Below are 20,078 nucleotides of genomic sequence, written 5' to 3'. Positions count from 1 at the left end.
TCTACGTTCATAAATATAGTCATTAGATGCTCGTAGCTTTCTGGCAAGGAGATATTTAACATGCGGCAGTCCTCATCATCCATATTCATACCAACATTCAAATAATCCATTTAGGCGTCGGCGGAACTCACTAAAAGTGCTCTTGCATCATTGAACCATCGACCATCCATATCTGGAATAAAAATGACTGTAAGGTACATCTTGTTAGTCATGCTCTTGGTCATATCATAGACTCAGCTTGAGCCAAATACGGTAGTGGTATTTTCTCCCCATCTGCTTATACATGACCTCATTAGCAAGACTTGACGGATTGATGAACAAACTGAAGATTGAACTCTTCCCGTCATCATTTCTTATCTCACAACGCTTTGAATTAATCCCGCTTTAAAAGCGTGCAAACCTTGTTGGATGAGGGATGTCTCCCAATTTGGATCCTCAAAATCCCAAAATTATTCTTCCGTTAAATTTCTCTACCGCTCAAACTTGGCATTTGACATCTTGGGAGCCATCTTTCCAAGTTACACTGATAACCCAAAAAATAATTTCACTTGATTTAATCAGAACACCTTAATCTACACACAAATTTCAAGCACTATTGTTCTTCACCAAAACTCGAAATCTTAGGTCTTAAACCTGCGGCTCGATACCAATTGTTGTGAATAATACAATCTTGGAGCAAGCGTTACCAGCGACAAATAGATCAATCCTACAGGATCAATCTTTCTCACTAGGCGAGACTTGACAACACCCTCAAGTAATATCCTAACACTTTTCAATATCAAATAACAAGTATCTAAAGTAAAACAAGTAATGTAAAAGAAGAACAAACCACAAGATGAGATATATCATGGTTGACGAATTTACTACGTCCACCTTTAGAGTTCAAGCTTTACTAGATGTTGGATGTATGATTACAAGAGCTCTCAATTCACTCCCAAAGAATGAACAACGCTCCTGAAAATTGCTCTCTTACAATCTCACTCTCTTTCTTGGTTTTGGTTAAGTTAGATTTTTATAGAAAAAACCTATATGTATCTTGTTACAAAAAACTTCGAAGCAGTCTTTTCATCTTTGAAATCTGGGTGGGAGCGAATTGGTCGGCTTTACAAAGTTGAACCGGGTTGCGCTTAAGGACACGGAGGGTTAAGCCAAAGGCATGGCGTGAATTAGCGCTATATCGAGGCATAAATAGAAGCGGTCAGCCGCTTCCACGAGAGAGAGAAAAACATTTTTTTTCTCTACAATTCCCTCACATCATTTTTTCCTTGAATTTAGCTTATAAATGGAAAGTTCACCCCCCCCCTCCTCTTAAGAAATGAATGTCTAAACTAACAAGTATTTTCAATAGTGATGCAACTTCGTGAGAGTTCATTCCAAAATCGATGGGTATGCATTTGTTTGGTTATGACAATTTTACGAATTCGGATGAACCTGAAGCATTTGCCCGATCTCTTTTCTCTGAGACCTACCGATAGACCATGTGTTGTGAATAAATCAATGCAGAAACAACACACCACAAGACAAGGATATATAGTGTGTCACACCGAATTCGGCGATTGGGGAACAAATATTGTTTTTCAATTGCAGTCGAAATTAACCAAATATTCCGTTCACAAAATTAGAACAAGATCTTGATATATTTTATGCGAATAATGGCGATACTTACATAATGGCTTTCGTGTGAGGGTTACGGTGTCGCGGCATCTCTTTCGGGATAGTTAAGCCGAATTAGTTCATTATGTGAGGGATGTGGATGTACATGTTGGTGTTGGGAAGCGATTGTGGTAGCGGAAACTAGGTAAAGACATAGATCTGGCCCGTGATTTTAGGGACCGCGTAAAAAATATTAAATAATATAATTATGGTAATATGTTGGTTAATGATGTATCTTTAAATATATGATTGTATATAGTTTTGCAGAATGGTGGGTCAAACTAATTATTTATGCAGAGACGACCCACTCTGTAATTGAGCATGAAATGCGGTAAGTATGGAATATGCTGGGCTGGTTATTAGTTTAGTTAGAACCTAAGACGCCTCGGTGGAGGAACTAAATGCATTTTATTATACGTATGGTTTGTTGTGTGGTTAGTGGGAAGCTAAGGCGCCTCAGTGGAGGAACTACTTACCTTAATTATGGTACTTAAGGATGTTGTATTATTCGTTGGAGGTTAAGGTGCCTTGGTGGAGGAACTACCTGCCTTATTTATTGTGTATATATATGTATAAATATAATTTGTATTTTAGAGATACTCACACCAGCATTTTTATAATGCTGACCCGATTTGCATGTTTGCTTATCGGGTGTGTTCATTAAATGAACATAGTTGATAAGTCTTGACAGGTTTAGTGTTGAAGAAGGTTGGTTGCTACTTGTGGTTTGCGTTAGCGTCGTATTTCAAGATAGGTTTTGTTTTCCCTTGAGGTGAAATAGATTTTTAGTTGAGACAATGTTATTTGTATTTTCATTTGTAATTTTAAATAAAGAGTTATTGAAAAGAGATTTGTAACCTAATCTTATTTGTGAATTTTTGTAATGAAGAAGACTTTTGTTTAATTTGAAATTTTTATTGGTTTTTAATTATCTGCATATTTAAACTGGTTATGGGTTTTTGGAAGTTGAGAGTCGTCACACCTTCCGAAAATGAAGAGTCGGGAACAAATATTGTTTTTCAGATTTAATGTCCGAAATTGGGTGTGACATCGTGAACCGACAATTTGCTCGCCCACACTCTATGAGTTCAAAGCTTTACTAGATGTCTAGAGTAACATATTACAAGAGCTCTCAATTCACTCACAAAGAATGAACACTTTCGACTCGCTAGAATTTCTCTCTTACAATCTCTTTCTTTCTTTCTTTTAGTTAGATTAAGTTTTTCTGAAAAACTTTATATTTATACTATTTCAAAACAGTCAAAGTCATGCCTAAATCTGATTGGGGCGAGGCGGCGTCTATGCCGAACAAAAGTCGAGTGTGCTGGCGCTAACAACGTGATCGTTTGCCAAAGAGAGTCTTGAGGCGTGCCCTTGTCTAAGAGCATACATAAAGCGGCCGCTTTACATGAGAGAAAAAAAAAAAACTTTTTTTTTCTCTACATTCTCCACCTCGAGTGAGGTTTTTACACATAAAGCGAAGCCGAACACATCCAACAAAGTACTAGTCTCGGAACTTCGCGGTTAAGCGCCACGAAGGGCATGCCCACAAAGGGCTCTTTCAAACATGTAGGATTTGGAGCAAGTCCAAGTAGTGTTGGAACTTAACTCCGGTGACAACATTTGTCGGCATATCGGCCGGGATTGTCATGGGTGTCCACTTTCGCCAAGTGCTACATCACCATCCTCAACGACATCCCATATAAAGTGATAGCGGACATCAATATGCTTGGTCGAGCATGATGAACTTGGTTAACTTCACCAAATGAATAGCACTCGACTATCCACGATACGAACGACAATATTGTTACGCTCGATACCTTCGAGAAGACCTCGAAGCCAAAGTGCGGCTTTCCAGCGCCTCCTAGCGCCATATACTCTGCCTCGATGGTAGATAGAACAAGCTGTAGCCTGTAGCATAGACCTCCAACTAACCGGTGCACCATGTATCATAAACCACGTAACCAATGGTCGATCGTCGTCTATCTCCAGATCACCGCGTAATCTGAATCTACATACCCGTTGACATAACAAGTGCCTCCACCATAAACTAATCCCACATCAAAGGTACCTTTCAAATTACCTCAATACCCATTCACTACTTCCCAATCTTTGTTTCCCGAGTTTGCCATATACTTGCTTACAACACTAAACTCCCGTGTGAAATATCACACGGAGTGCACACCATAGCATACATCAAACTGCCCACGACACTTGCATAAAACATGCCAGACCATATGCTTTTGTTCCTCCGAACTAGGAGAGAACTTAGGCTGGGCCTAAAATGCCCGATAAAGGAATAGAAACCGACTTTGCATTCTCCATACCAAAACAAAGAAATTACTTTTCTTTGAAAGTATTTCTTCGAGATCTGACTATTTTAAACTTCTTCCTATCTCTGTCAATCTCCATACCCGATATCTTCTTGGCTCCACCTAAGTCTTTCATCTCAAACCCGAGCTAAGTTGAGATTTCAACTTGTCTATCTCCACCATGCTTTTGGAAGCAATAAGCATGTCATCCACATAAAGCGGGGATCGATGAAGTCATTACCCCCGAAGCCCTCTGAAAGTAAACAATGATAGTCATACTTACTTTGCCGGTGTACTCATGTTGCATCATGAGCGTATCAAAATGCTTTTACCATTGTCTTGGCAATTGCTTTAAACCATACAGTGACCGATTTAACTTGCACACATGATCTTCTTTCTTAGCAACAATAAAACCCTCAGGTTGTCTCATATAGATCTCTTCCTCCAAGTCCCCATGCAAGAAAACAGTTTTCACATCAAGTTGCTCTAACTCCAAGTCGAAGTGAGCAACTAAACTCAATAACACATGAATGGAAGTATGTTTGACCAGTGGGGAAAATACCTCATTGTAGTCGACTCTTTCCTTTGTGAGAAACCCTTTGCCTCTTGCTTTGTACCCAGTACTGTCAGACTTAGGAAGGACCTCTTTCTTTCTAAACACCCATTTACTGCTGATAGTCCTTTTGCCCTTTGGCAATAAAACTAGGTCCCATATGTGATTTTTGTCAAGAGACTCCATCTTTTCTTGCATAACAACTAACCAATCTCTGTAATGAGCATCTCTAACAGCTTCTTTGAAGCTATCTGACTCATCATCTTAAATATTCAGTGCATATGCCACTAAATCCACGACCTTAGTGTTTCACGAGTTCTCCGTGCCTATACTTGTGCACTTCTTTAACTTGTCTCTTTGGCTAGGGTCACCTACACTATAAGTTCGCGGATGCTCATGCTCTTCTTCTGTTGTTTTTATTGGTTCCATGATCACGGTACCTCATCATGAACCAACCAGATCATCTGCTGTATTAGACAACTCAAGCTCGGTAAACTTAAACTTTTATATAGACTTATCATTACGCCCATCTTTTTTACTAACCGAAGATAACCGCGAAGTCTCATCAAAGGTAACATCTCTGTGACCGAGGGAACTTGTAGTCTTCTAGACACCACAATCTGTATCCCTTTACCCCCATTTCTTGAAGCCTAAGAATATGACCTTCTTAGCTCTAGGATCTAGCTTGCTTTCCACTGCATGGTAGTAGCGGTCGATCCAAACACTCACAAAAATACTATAATTAGGTTGAGTTACGACCACACCTCATAAGGTGTCTTGCAATCTATACCGGGCGGTGACCTATTGATAATCCAAGTAAAAACTCAACTAGATTACTCTAACTTTATTCTTACGGTATCAATTATTTATTTTCTACTCTCACATGCATATTCATGAAATATATAGAGTACAGAATCGTTCCACTCCTAAACTAGCAAGACATAAATAGAATCCAATTAATCAAACACAAGGAGACAATGGTGAGAGCAATATTTATAGAGGTGAATTTATACTATAAAACTAATTATATGAATTTAACTTATAATAATTTAACTAAGCAATTGAATATGACTTGAATAAAATATAGAGAAGAATATGGACAAGAGATTAGGGGGATTTGATTTCACTTAGATGAATTCCTAATATGTTAGTGTGGATTATTGCAATCCTAACCAATAAAGATTAAGTATTTGATCCCTAATTATTTATGACAATCTCTGCCAACTAATAATTAGCATGTGAGGGAAGTTCAACCCATTCTCATGGTGAATCAATTAACTACTAGAGTGAAACTCTTAAAAACAATAATCCTAACTAACATATCAAGCTTCATCAAACCCTCTAATGGAGATTTAGCTAGAAGTCATTAGACAATCATAAATATAATAATAAATAAAATAAGACATCATAAAGAACTACTTTATTAAAGATGCTTGAATTGAATAAACTAAAGCTTTTATTAAAAGGTTCTAGTGGAGGCTACAAACTAAACTAATTAACTAAAACTAAACTAAACTAAAAAGAGAGAGAAAACCCTAATTTAAAACTAAACTAAAGATAGGAGTAGCCAAGTTTTGTTTTAGCCTTAACCCCTCTTTATATAGGAGGGGTTATGTTACAATTCGTGCATGGGCTTTGGAGCTGTGTTTTGGGCCACTAAATCAACCCCAAAACCTAATTACTTAAGTCGAAAAAAGATTTCTCTGTGCTAATTTACTGCAATAATGTTTTCGTCCACTTTTACTATTCTGATTTGGTCAAAGCTTAGACTATTAGAAAGATTTTTCTGAGCCGGTCGTTTTGACATATAATAGGCCCAATTCAGTGCGAGTCGAAGATCTGCCTGTGAAATTTCTGTTGAATTTTTCTACTCTTTTCTACCAGCGTTGACTTTGGTTGGGGATTTAAAAGGCTTTTCTCCTTGGAACTTGGGCTTTAACCATAAAACTTCTTAGCAACCCGACCTTTGCTCTTTTCTCTTGCAAAAGTGACATATTTCTTCACATATTTGACTCCAAAACCTGAAATATACAAAAAGCTGCAAAGCCCGTCTAACTCTTATTTATTATACACAATTGGTCTAAATGTAATATTATTAAGGGGTTAAAACTACAGTTTTGGGCTCTTATCAAACCACCCCAAACAGCATTTTGCTTGTCCTCAAACAAATATGAGAAATTAAACTAAGTGACCAAAATGGAGTTCTAACTAATCTCGTTTAAGCTAAGTGCGATTGCATTTACCATATCTGCAACAAGGCCGTAAACCACTAGGAATTCCTAGTGGACGAGTTATAACCTATTGATAGTTTTCGAGAGAAGGTACTCACAAACTTCATCTATACTCAATGACTAAGAAATAAACATTCTTTGCTTCCTAATTTATTCTCGGATATCTATACATCTCACTAGCAATGAATCTGAGAATAATCAATTCGAAATCTAAGCTATCGTGCATAATAATCAATCATTTCTGGATAAGCGAACATACATATAATAAACTATGTTATAAAATGTAATAACAGGTTAGTTTAAAACTTTGGAATAGTGTTATTAAGTAGGTCCTCACATATATGTCAAGATAAAAAACACTCGATTTTCCACTCAAGTTTTGCTCACTCCGATTACCCGTGGGGGCACTTTACATACAATCTCAATGACATACAAAGGAAGCCGAAGTCGATCAAACACATCGCCACTTACTATCACACTAACCTATTCAGAGCTAAATGTCTTTATTAGGTGTTGTGGGGATTAGGTGATGGTTTAAGAAGGAAGGAAATGTATATTCAAAAGGATAAGTCTGAGATAATAGAGTATTCAAAATATGTAACTAGAGAAAACCTTGTTCTTACTTTGCTTCTACACTTTGTTTCCATCCTTAGCCATTTTTTTATTTTTCTTTTGGCTTTTGACTAATTTGATTCTGTTTTTTGGAGTTCTATCTTTTTTTTTTTTGGATGGAAACTTCATTTTCTTATTTGAAGCAACTAACAAATTCTTGGTTTCACAGGTCTTTCTCATTTCTATTCTTCATTTCATCTCTATTTTCAGACTAATTCAAAAATGGGTAGGCTGATATATATATATATATATATATATATATATATATATATATAGTTTTGTTTTGTATAAAAGGGTAAAGGATTTGCGGTTTATGAAAGGCTAAAGAAAGGATCAGAGGGGCGACTAACGGAAAATAATTTCATATAGATTTGAATTTCTGGCTATATCGATCCAAAGAGGGCCTAAATTCTCACTTATGATATGGTATAGTGATCAAGCAAGTGGACGTGTGATTTCTCTATTCGGAATTTACTTATCCCTTGTGTCATTTCTCAAACCTTCATTCATATAAGGCTTTAGGCTATATTCTCACAAGATTTGTATAATAAGTACTCTAGCCAAGATTTCAGAAACTTACTGCCAAACAATCATAGATACTCATACAATATATTTATAGAAAGATGCAATGATTATTATCTACATATTAACCTAAATTTCTAAAAACTATTCTAATATAAGAGCTAACGTGAAATATCTAGACTATTATCATCATAGAGAAAGAAATAATAACAATAATTCTTAAGTGTATAACATAAACTATTTATTTATATTTATTTATTTTTTATTTTTATACTAGAAAATAAGTGCATATTATATATATATATATATATATATATATATATATATATATATATATATTATAAGTAATAGGTGCCTTAAATTACAGCGTGTTTCTATGCCACCCCAAACAAGAATATGCTTTGTCCTCAAAGTATTAAAATAAGAAATTAGGAAATACCATGGAAAGCGTGTGAAAATTGAAGAACACACAAAACAAATTTAGAATATACTAATATAGATAAATAAAAAACAAACACAACTCTATAGGAGTTCCACCCATTATGGGGATAACAAAATTAAATTGCTTGGGATATAATCAGACACTAACAAAATTAAAATTTATCTCATATCCATTATAATACACTACTAAACTCACGGAAGTGAGTCTTGGAAGAACAACGATAACCGATAAAAGAGTAGTTTACCTCTGAAATGAATGAGCAGCGAACTCAAAGCGTAAGTAAACTAAACTAATTTTTAAGGGAAGCTATCAAGTTTTCTACTCTCAATCAATTGACATATAGTGGAGTAGATGATTAGTTTCCACTCCTAGTTCTTTAGCATGGAATGATTTTGTAGTTAACTAATGGGCCTTAAGTCTAGTGAGAGATTCTGAGGGGAATTCTATACTATGGGGTGGATTCAATTGACAAGTTACGAATAGCGGAATGCTACGGAATCTTGAAATGTGAATCTAGATAAAAAATTAGAGGGAATTGAATCCACCTCGAATCCAACTTAATCACCTAGCATAGACTGTTGTAATCTAATTCTTACGTTTTTCACGGTAATAATTGCTCGTTATAATCCTAATTAACATGGCATTTCTCTACGAATATAACTAGCATGTGAGGTCGTCCACCCATTCTCATGGCCGAAACCGACCTTCTAGAATGTAATAGACTTTACTGGCGACTCTGTACTATACAACTAAGTTTTTATCAAGGCTTCATCAACCCTCTAATGGAGGTTTTAGCCTTGATTCATCAAACCATTATTTCCCATTGAATTATAACTAAACATCATACCAAAATTCTAACTTGACTAATTTAACTAACAATACTTCAATCTAATTTAACAACTAAGAAATGATAATCAACAAGAATTGAAACTAGATCTATAAATTGAAATGACAAAAATTGAATTTGACAAACTAGCTATTTTATTTATCAAACTAATGAAGAACAATGATTTAAAAGTTTAATCTAAAACAAGAATTGAAATGAAGCTAAACTGAATTAAAAATAATTAAAACTAGATCTAGAATTATCTATAGTTTTAGGTCTAATTAGCTACCATTAACAAAGAGCTAAGCTTTTGTTTTTATATGCTTCAGATCCAAAAATCGTGCATGGGCTTGGAGCCATGTTTTGGGCCAGAGAATCAGGCCCAAAACCCAATTCCTTCAGTCCACAGACCCCTTTTTAGCTGGATTCGGCTTCAACAGACTTTTCGTCCACTTATACTCCTCTGATTAGTCCAAGGCTTAGACCATTGGAAAGCTCTTTCCGAGCCGGTCGTTTTGACATAAGGTAGGCCCAATTCCGAGGTCTAAGTCCAAAGATATGGTATTCGGAAGTTCTACTGACTTGTGCACTGTTTTTTCCCGTGTTGACTTTTCAGCTTTTGACCGGGCTTTACAAAGGCTTTGTCTCCTTGAATCTTGGCCTTTATTCACAGAACTCCTTAGCAACCGACCTTTGCTCCTTTATCTCGCTAAAGTGGCACATTTCTGCACATAATTTACTTTGAAGCCTTTGAAATGCATAAAAACAAATGTCGGTATTAACTTCGTAATTATTACTCACATAATTGGTCTAAAAGTATGATTGTTAAGGGGTTAAAACTACAGTTTTGGGCTCTTATCAAACCACCCCCAAACAGCATTTTGCTTGTCCTCAAGCAAATATGAGAAATTAGAATAAGTGACCAAAAATGGAGTTCTAACTACTCTCTCCGTTTACTTGAGTCGATTGCATTTACCATATCGATAAGGCCTTAAACCACTAGGAATTCCCAGTGGACCGAGTTATAACCTCGTGAGAGTTTTCGATTGAAGGTACTCAAACTTCATCTATACTACAACGACTAAGAAATAAAACTATTGTTTCCTCATTCATGTCTCAACTATCTATACATCTCACTAGCAAATGAATAAGAATAACCAAGTCAAAACCTAAGCTAATATATGCATAATAATCAATCATCTATGATACAAATATATATACTATGAGTAATACTATGAAATGCCTAGCGAGGTTAGTTTATGAAAACTTCGGGATAACGTCCTTAAGTAGGTCCTTACATAAATGTCGAAGACAAAACCACTCGATTTTTTCGGCTCCCGTTTTATTTACTCGGTTGTGCGGTGGGCACACTTTACCTTAATCTCAATGACAAACAAGGAAGCCCGAAGTCGATCAAACACATCTGCCACTTTACTATCGGACTAACCTATTCCTAATTGAGTTAGAGGTCTTTATTAGGTGTTGCGGGGATTAGGAGATGGTTTAAGAAGGAAGGAAATGGATATTCAAAAGGACAAGTCTGAGATAATAGAGTCTTTATATTATGTAACTTAGAGAAAACCTTGTTATTTTCTTTTGCTTCTATACTTTGTTTCCATCCTTAACCATATTTTTCTTTTTCTTTTCTTTGGCTTTTGACTCCCTTTTATTCTATTTTTGGAGTTTTTATTTATTTCTATTTTTCTTTTTCTTTTCCTTGGATGGAAAATTCTTTTCTTTTTCTGAAGCAACTAACTAATTTTTGTTTACACAGGTTTTTCTCTTCTTCTTTCTTCACTCATTCTATTCTCAGACTTATTCTAGATTGGGTAAGTTGATTTTTTTTTTTTTTTTTTTTTGAGGTAAAGGAATTGTGGTTTATGGAAGGCTAAAGAAAAGGCTCGGAGCTTACTAAGCGGAAAATAATTCATAGGTTTGAATTTACGGCTATATCGATCCAAAGAGGGCCTAAATTCTCGCTTAGGATATGGCATAGTGATCAAGCAAGTGGGCGTGTGATTTCTCTATCCGGATTTTACTTCTCCTTTGTGTCATTTCTCAAATGTTTTTTCATATAAGGCTTTAGGCTATATTCTCACGAGTTTGTACAATAAGTACTCTAGCCTAGATTTCGAAACTTACTGCTAACAATCATAGATACTCATGTAATATATTTATAGATAGATGCAAAAGATTATTACCTACATATTAACCTAAGTTTCTAACAATTATTCTGATGCAAAGCTTCATTGAGACTTCTAGATTGTTAAGAGCATAGAAAGAAAACAATACCAATATTCCTAAGTGTATAGCATAAACTTATTTATTTATATTTTTGAAATTTTTAACTTGAAAAAAAAATGCATATTATACATATCTATATCCTAACAGAGGGCTTTAATTACACGTGTTTCTATGCCCCCCCCCCCCAAACAAGAAGCATGCTTTGTCCTCAAAGCATTTAAATAAAGAGGGTAGAAAAATACCATGGAAACGTGTGAAATTCTGGAACATCTGCAAAACAAGGTTAGAACATACTAATATAGGAAATAATAAAAATTGACGCAACTCTATAAGAGTTCCACCCATTATGGGGTTAACATAATTAAATTGCTTGGGACATAAGCAGACACTAACTGAAACTAAAACTTACCTTCTCTCTCGCTTTTACTCGTCATCCTCTTCATCCTCTTCTTCTATAAAGAAGTGAGGTTCCTTCGCGTCTTGCCATGCCATAACAACTTGCCACACCTTCCGTCGTGTATCATCAACCATTGCTAACCTCTCGAGTGTCACTTGGTCTGATGGAGTGTAAGGGGCAACCAATTGAGGTTGCACCTGCCATCCCGGCCAAGTCATGGCTCGGAATGATCTGACCACGTGATTGGTGGGTCTCATGATTTCGACCCTTTTCCAATCCGTTAATGCGGGTACGTGAATACCGGTAAGCAACACAAGATAATCACGGCAAACCAAAGACAGCATAAGAAAGTACTTATGCCTCATGGTATGGGCTAAACGAGTAGCCACTAAAACTTCGGGGAATGTCATATCGGCAACGTCCCTCGGCTAGAGCAAGGAAAAACGTCACCGGTAGTACTATTGGCGTAGTAAACCGTCGTTCCCTCTAAAATATTCATCATAATGAATAACATGGTTGTGCTTTACATTCAGCCGATAGGCTACCCGGGCTATGTTATATTGCTCTTGGTCCATGACCGCGAAATACCCTCCCCATAATGCGCTTTGAAATATGCATATTCATAGAGGTATGAATTATCCGGTCATATACCCCCACGAATATAGAGATTGGGGCAAGGGCAATCTCAAAACCAAAGCTACCAAATTCTTATTGAATTCCATAGTCGTGTCATTAATAGCAGGGGAAAATTTTTGTTCTCCTTCTTGGGTACAATAGAATGTAATATGATTATAGAAAAATTCAGTTAGCTGAGGTGAAAAGGAATCGTCATCACTCACCAGAAGATGTCTCCATCCTAACTGCACGATTTTCTCGTGGAATGATGCTCCGTAGGTATCGGTTCCCATCAAGGCCTCGAAAGACTGTTCAGGTATGACTATAGGAGATGTCATCTCAAAACAACTCTCGGGGACAGCTGCAACGATCCTGGAACAACTCACCCAAAATCAGAAATTTCGCGTCTCACGAAAGCGGTATGAGTCGCCCCTCGGGAGAATGGACTTCAGTACTTGGCGCAGGTGGCGCCATTATAAAGCGCGGTGTGCCTCGGGGAGAATTCCGAGTTACAGTATTCTAAGTGCAGGTGCGCTTGTCAGGGGCGCAGGTGCGCTCTAACTAGAATTTCTTGCAGTAGTTAAAGGCGAGTGGCGGCTCCACGAGGGAGGGCGGTGCGCTCGAGGGATCTTGAACCGCTGAATGTGAGGAGAAAAAAAAGGAAAACGTGGGAGTGAAGGGTGATGGTTGAATGTGAGAGGTGTGAGTTTTTGTGTGGAGATTGAATGCAGTTTATATAGGGTTTGGGTTCCTAAAGCGAATCGGGGAAATTTCCAAAGCGTTTTAAGGCAATTGCGGAAACGAAATTTCCAAAGCAAAACGGAAACAACCCGTATTGCGGATTCTATTATAAACGTAAATATATCTTAGGCTGAATCTAGAATAGTAACTTCTAAAATCTCTTAAATTTCATCCTACCACCACATCTAATCATAGATATGCCGATATCGGCCAAATTGTCAACCCGCACTCCAAAACAAATTTACAAAAGATGAGGATATAACGAATTGTGCTAGGTGAAATAATACCACCCCCAAACAATTCGGGAAGGTGGGGTAAAGGATAAAAGCAATGCACAATTTGAAAATAACCCAATTTATATATATAAAAAAAAATAATTCAAACAACATAAAAACAACCAAATTCTAAATAAATTACTGAACTAATATCAGAACTAATAAAACCATAAAATAAATAAAGACAAAATAACATCAAAACATAACATTCTTTGAAACTCCTAGCCACGTGATGAAACTAGACCCGGAGATGGAGATTGGTCTTGGAATGATGAATTGCCTGCGCCATCCGTTCTTTGGCGACGACGCTCATGCCTCTCAGACTCATCTGAAATAGAACCCTCCAAGGGTGGCATGCGTCATTAGCATCTCTCGGAACAAGCGCTGTCGTGCTTCCATCTCAGCCTCATTAATGCGTATCTTTGGGGTCGCGTGTTATGTTCGGTGATAGTCTCTATGTTAACTAAGACATTTTCCTGACCCCTTTCGAGCATTTCAACTCTCGTCTGAAGGTTCGTTTGTTTATTTCGAATTACTATCTTTCTACTTCGGATATCTTCGCAAATACGATAAACGCAACGCAAGCCAGTTTGCAGCACTTGCATGCGTTCTAAATTAGAACTACAACTATCCAAAGCATCTTCATCTAACCATGTCATATCTTCCATTTTCTTCTCCGACTCTACTACATTTCCTTCAGACAACGGCCAAGTCTCTTGGATGCAACTCATATAAATATTTGCATTAGAATGCAATTTGATCACAGTAGGAGTAGATTTTGCGACAGCTCTAAAGGACAGCATGATCTTAGTGATCAATACTGGAAGGGGCGCAGTGCTCTGTCCCACTCCTCTAATCACATTTAAAATTAACTCGAGAATGCAGAAATTATACTTATTTGTTTGCAATATCCAGAGAACGTGGAGACATTGCAGACCAATGTCGCTGACTTTTTCTTTACCGAAGGCGTTCTACCAATCCATCGAGCTCTGATCGGTTGGTTGGTTCTTACCGGGTGGCAGGCGAATGAGAACTTCGTGTTGTATTCACCCTCCACGATAGTATCGTTCATCAAAGCGGGAACTCCAAAGATTATCGATTCCTGAATGGTAGTTCTAGGTTGCTTTTCGGTATGGCCTAACAACTTAGCGGTAACTATCGGCGTTACTTCCTTCCTCGTTCCTGCTACCTTAATGAAAATTCTATCCCCCTCCAATTCTCACTTCTTATAAAACTGTTCTACTAAATCACAGTGGTAGAACTCCTCAGTCGAGTACCACAGTCCATTCCAATCCCTCCTAATCATCTCCGCCGCGTAGAATGGCGCGAAACGGTCGAGCCTAAATGCTTGTTCCGGTAAAATTCTTCGTCGTAGCGCTATTGATGTTTTTGAAGCAACCAATGGTTTTGTAAACGGTGGAGGAGGCGAGTTTGATGTAAAACAACCTAAAAATACTGGTGGTGACGATGGTGGGTACGGTGGTGTTGGAAGCTTGAATTGGTGGCTGTTTTCGGTGGTGTGGGAATTTTTTTTGAGAGAACTCGGGCTGGTGGTTACAATGGGCGTGGTGTAGATAGGTGTGTTTTTGTTTTTTTTTATTTTTTATTTTGGTGTTTAGGTTTTGTTTTAAACTTTGGTAACTGGTGGGATGGAAAAGGAAACAAGACTGTGCGTTTTTGGGAAGGAAGGAGACGCACACACGTGCGTGCGGTTTGGGCCCAAGCCCAATTCAAATTCCGAACTTTTTCGATATTTCGCGCAATTTCAAATTCAATTTGTTGCTTCGTTACTGGTCCGATTTTGGCGAATGAGTTATGGAAATGATCAGTAGGAAGTTTCCAATCCAATGATCCATAAAATACTCAATTCCAACCATGGGTGACGTATAAGAAGGTGGAAAAATACCTCGAAGTGCGTGTGTGACGTAAGTTATGTGAACGAAGGAAATCTAAGTTATAGATTACGTCAACCCGAATGAACTACGACTAAAGGGCCTAAGCAACACAATGGAAAGTTCAAGCAATCCGGATGGAAAGACCGACAGTATCTAAGTTTTTTTTTTTTTTTTTTTTTTTTTTTTTTTTTTTTTTTTTTTTTTTTTTTTTAAAATAAAAAAAAACACTAAATACATAGTTCACTCCATAGAGGAATATGACTCTAAAATCGAGAAAACATGCAAAAGTGGAAAACGTGAATTATGTGAAATATGGACTTAGGATCCAGTACTTACAGCCACACACTCCATAGGGAGGGCCCGGTTACCTGAATGGTGCACTTACCACTATATGGAAGTGAAAGGAAGTGCACCATTTGACAAAGGTCGATCCTCATAGGCGAGGGTCCCGTAAAAGGACTTCCCTCTACATCGAGGGGGCCGGGCTTCGTGGAAATGTTTTAACCGTTGGCCATTGACTTGAAAAGTATTGTTATCCTTGGGATTTACCAAGGCGATTGCCCCGTAAGGGGTGACTTGATAACGAGAAAAGGACCGGACCAACGGGTTTTAGTTTCCACAGGAAAATATGTGGCGGGAGTTGTAAAAGCAAAACCTTTTGACCAACCATAAACTCTTTGCGCCAAGATTTGCTTATCATGAACATGTTTCATGTTAGCTTTATAATCCTTCATGAGATCGTAAGAATCGCTCTGGATTTCTTCAAGCTCATTCAATTGCTGACTTAGTTTGACACCCCTCATCAATATTGAAGTTAAGACTTTTTATAGCCCACGAGCCGCGATTGCTCTATTTCAGCGGGCAAATGACAAGGTTTCCCAAATACAAGTCTAAAGGGGAGACATACCTATAGGAGTTTTGAAAGCGGTTCTATATGCACATAAGGCATCCGATAGACGCCGACTAGTCTTTCCTATCGGGATTTTACGGTTGTTTCTAAAATCTTTTTGATTTCCCTATTAGAAACTTCTACTTGTCCGCTAGTTTGTGGATGATAAGGAGTTGCTACTTTGTGTGTAACTCCACACTTTTCACTAGGGATGCAACAACTCGCGTGAAAAAAAGTATACTCTTAATAAAAAAATACCACCGTCTTATGGTCATTGCTTTCTGGCAAGCTATGGCCTCTATCCATTTAGACCGTAGTCCACGGCAACTAGAATATAAATGAAACCGTGGGAAGCGGGAAGGGACCCATGAAATCAATGCCCCAAACGTCGAGAAATTTCTACTATCATGATTGGATTTAATGCATCATATTACGCTCAGTGATTAAGCCCAAGTTGTTGGCTTAGCGAATACCGTCTTGCAATGCACTTGGGCATCCTTAAAAAGGGTAGGCCAATAAAATCCACATTGAAGAACTTTAGCGGCTGTTTTCATTCCACTAAAATGGCCACCACACTCTTTGTCATGGCGAGCGATAGAACTTCATTATATTCCCACTTTGGGAATGCAACGACGAATAATCGATCCGCCAATACTTAAAAAGGTAGGGCTCATCCCAAGTAGTATAATTTAACTTCGCCAAGAACTTCTTACGTTCATTTCTTGAACAATTATAAGGAATAACATCAGCCGCTAAATAATTTACAATGTCGAGATACCATGGTCTTTGAAAAAATAAATCTGGATGCTCATCGGAAAAGAGTCCGTATGGGACTCGGAATCACTATTATCGTCGTTTGTAAGTCTAAATAAGTGGTAGGCAACTTCGTTTTCGACCCTCTTTTGTCCTTTATTTCTAATGTGAACTCTTGTAGGAGAAGAATCCATCGGATTAATCTCTTTAGCATCCTTCTTTGCAAGAAGGTACCTAAAATCGCATGGTCCATGTAAACTAAAGTTTTAGAACCAACCAAATAAGGATCTAAACTTATCTAAAGCATAAATGACAGCTAAGAATTCTTTTCAGTAGTTGTATAATTCTGTTGAGCATTGTTTAAGGTTTTACTAGCATAATAAATAACATTGGACTTATTATCTAGTTTACGTCCCAAGACAAAGACCAACCGCGATAATCACTAGCATCACATCATGAGTTCGAAGGTTTAGACCAATCGGAGGTCAGATAATTGGTGCAGAGGTTAGGGGCTTTTAAAGTTTCAAAAGCCTGCTTCTGGTTAAAATTAAAATCAAAGATTGCATCCTTCAAAAGCGCGATTAGTTAAAGGCCTAGCTATTTTTTCGAAATCTTTAATAAAATGCCTATAAAACCCCAAGCATGGCCTAGAAAGGCTCTAATATCACCTGACAACCCGTGGTTTAGGTAAAGTCGCTATATTATCTAGTTTGGCCTTATCTGCTTGATGCCATCACTAGATACAATGTGACCTAGTACTATGCCCTTTTCACCATGAAATGACACTTTTCCCAATTTAAAACGAGGCTATTTTCTTCACACCGTGTCAAAACCTTAGACAGGTTAGACAAGCAATCTGTGAAGGAGTCTCTATAGATAGAAAAATCATCCATGAAAACTTCCATAAAGAGCTCTACCATGTCGCTAAATATATGAAGCATACACCGCTGGAAGGTACCAGGAGCATTACAAAGGCTAAAAGGCATTCGTTTATAGGCATACGTTCCAAAGGGACATGTGAAAGTTGTCTTTTCTTGGTCATCAATATCAATAATAATCTGAAAATAGCCAGAGTAGCCATCCAGACTAGAAAACAATAAAAAGCATGACCAGCTAGACGTTCTAGTATCTGATCTATAAAAGGTAAAGGAAAGTGATCCTTTCGTGTCATAGCATTTAAATGCCTGTAATCAATACAGATTCTCCATTTCATAGGACCTTGTGTGACAACATAATCACCGCTTCCCATTCGTACCATGGTAACTCCGATTTCTTAGGAACTACATGAATGGGACTTACCCATTCGCTATCGGAGATTGGGTATATGATACCCCCGTTGATGTCGTAAGACTTCTTCCCCTAACCACCTCTTTCATGGCGGGGTTCAAAGCGGCCGGGTTAGAAAGTCTTCGTGTTATCCTCGAATGGATCACGATGAGTGCAAACATTAGGGTCAATTCCCTTAATGTCGGTAGGGACCAACCAATCGCGGCCGGTGTTCCCTAATCACCTTGATTAAACGTGTCTCTTCATCGCTTAGTTAACAAAGAAGATATAATTACGGGATGACTACCATCGGATCAAGTTGAATATATTTTAACTTTCGAGGAAGAGGTTTAAGCAGGGGGTGGAAGGAATGTCAATAGATGTTTCATCCGGGGTCCTTATCTTTAACGTAATGAATACTTGCTTAGGTAGCAAATCTTCATACTTTTCGGTATATGGAGCAACAGAGCGGGTCTCTGATTGGTGTGGACTCGAGGATGGTGTTGACTTCCTCTAAGTAGGAGTCATTTACAAAATCTGAAGTTCGAAAAGAAAGGAATTTATACATATTGTTTTGAAGCGTGTTGTTAAAATAATCTTGAGCTAAGCTCACCGATCATGCTAACCTCCCCATCTATAGGCGATTCTAGTAAGCTGTTTCATCATTTTAAAACATTTACCTCCGACGAGAATGATGGCCAAAAGATAAGGACATCTTACTATCGCGGACAATTTATAAGCGTTGGCGGTTACCAAGAAGGGGCGTAGCCCTAAGATGATGAGTGCAGTGAGTTAGCGACTTACGTATCGAGGATAACAAAATCGGCGGGATAGTAGAAATCCTGACCTTAACAAATGCGTTTTCCCACTATACCCTAGGATGCCAGATAGAATTTTAAGTCCGCTAATAGCGTTATTTTTGTAGGTTGCATTTCCTGTTCGCCTATTTGTTTATACAAATAAAATGGGGAGTAAGTTAACACTTCGCCCCGTGTCAATAAAGCGGTCATGGTATTGGGAATCTCTAAGGTGCATTTTGCGATTGGGGCGACCGGGGTCCTTTGTGACTTAACAATTTCATTATTTTTGATATAGTTGGGAAGCTGGCATTTCCCGGTTAGAAATCTTTAGGTATGTTGGTCTTACGCCTGTAGTGCCAACTCCTTTTAAGAAACTTAGCGTGGTTAGGTAGCTTTTAATAGCTTTGAGAAAAGAAAGGTTTATCGTTAGATTTTGAAAACGTTCCTAACTTCTCCTCAAAGTTTGTATCCCCGGGTTAGCATGGCTAATTTATGGGGAAGCGATTGGTTTCTCTCTATATTTAAGCGTGTAAGCTCAATTAGATAAATGTAATTTGATCTTGAAATTCACAGCTTCTCTAACATGTTTAGATGTGGGATTACTTATAATCTGGCATATATAAAGTACATACAACATACCATATTTGTGTCATGCTCACATTTCTTATAATACTAGTATACCAAGGCATAGCACCTTGCCTCTTAGTCCTCATACCCCAGTCTTCCTTTTGTGAAATCAAATGCCAACAGCCATATTGTACTACCATATCATATCCTGAGGAAATAGAAGTTCTTTAAGAGTTTCATGATCACCAAATCTATCTTAAATAAAGCAGCCTTTGGTTTTTATGTCATATATTGATATTGGGGAGAAAGCAGCTTTTTTAGGATGATCCACGGTCATAAATCAATTTATTTTAAGAGTCCTACTTTTACTATAAAACTAAAACTAAAGAGGAATAAGCTATTATAAAGGATAAAAACAATTTTTATCTTTTATCTTTTTGCACGCCTTGATTCCATTGATATTAATCCTCATAGATATATATATT

At 37.6% G+C, this 20,078-nt stretch overlaps 1 protein-coding gene across 1 annotated transcript in view; it reads left to right on the top strand.

Annotated features, from left to right (window-relative positions):
• LOC147478316 (serpin-ZX-like) overlaps window positions 1–20,078 on the top strand; it is a 28,647-nt gene that overhangs the window by 4,081 nt on the left and 4,488 nt on the right. The gene's annotated exons all lie outside the window — the stretch shown is intronic.

The sequence above is a fragment of the Coptis chinensis genome, chromosome 9 (assembly GCF_015680905.1).
Source record: "Coptis chinensis isolate HL-2020 chromosome 9, ASM1568090v1, whole genome shotgun sequence".
Classification (NCBI taxonomy): Eukaryota; Viridiplantae; Streptophyta; class Magnoliopsida; order Ranunculales; family Ranunculaceae; genus Coptis; species Coptis chinensis.
Note: the sequence above shows the minus strand (reverse complement) of the source record. Positions and strands in the feature narration are given on the sequence as shown.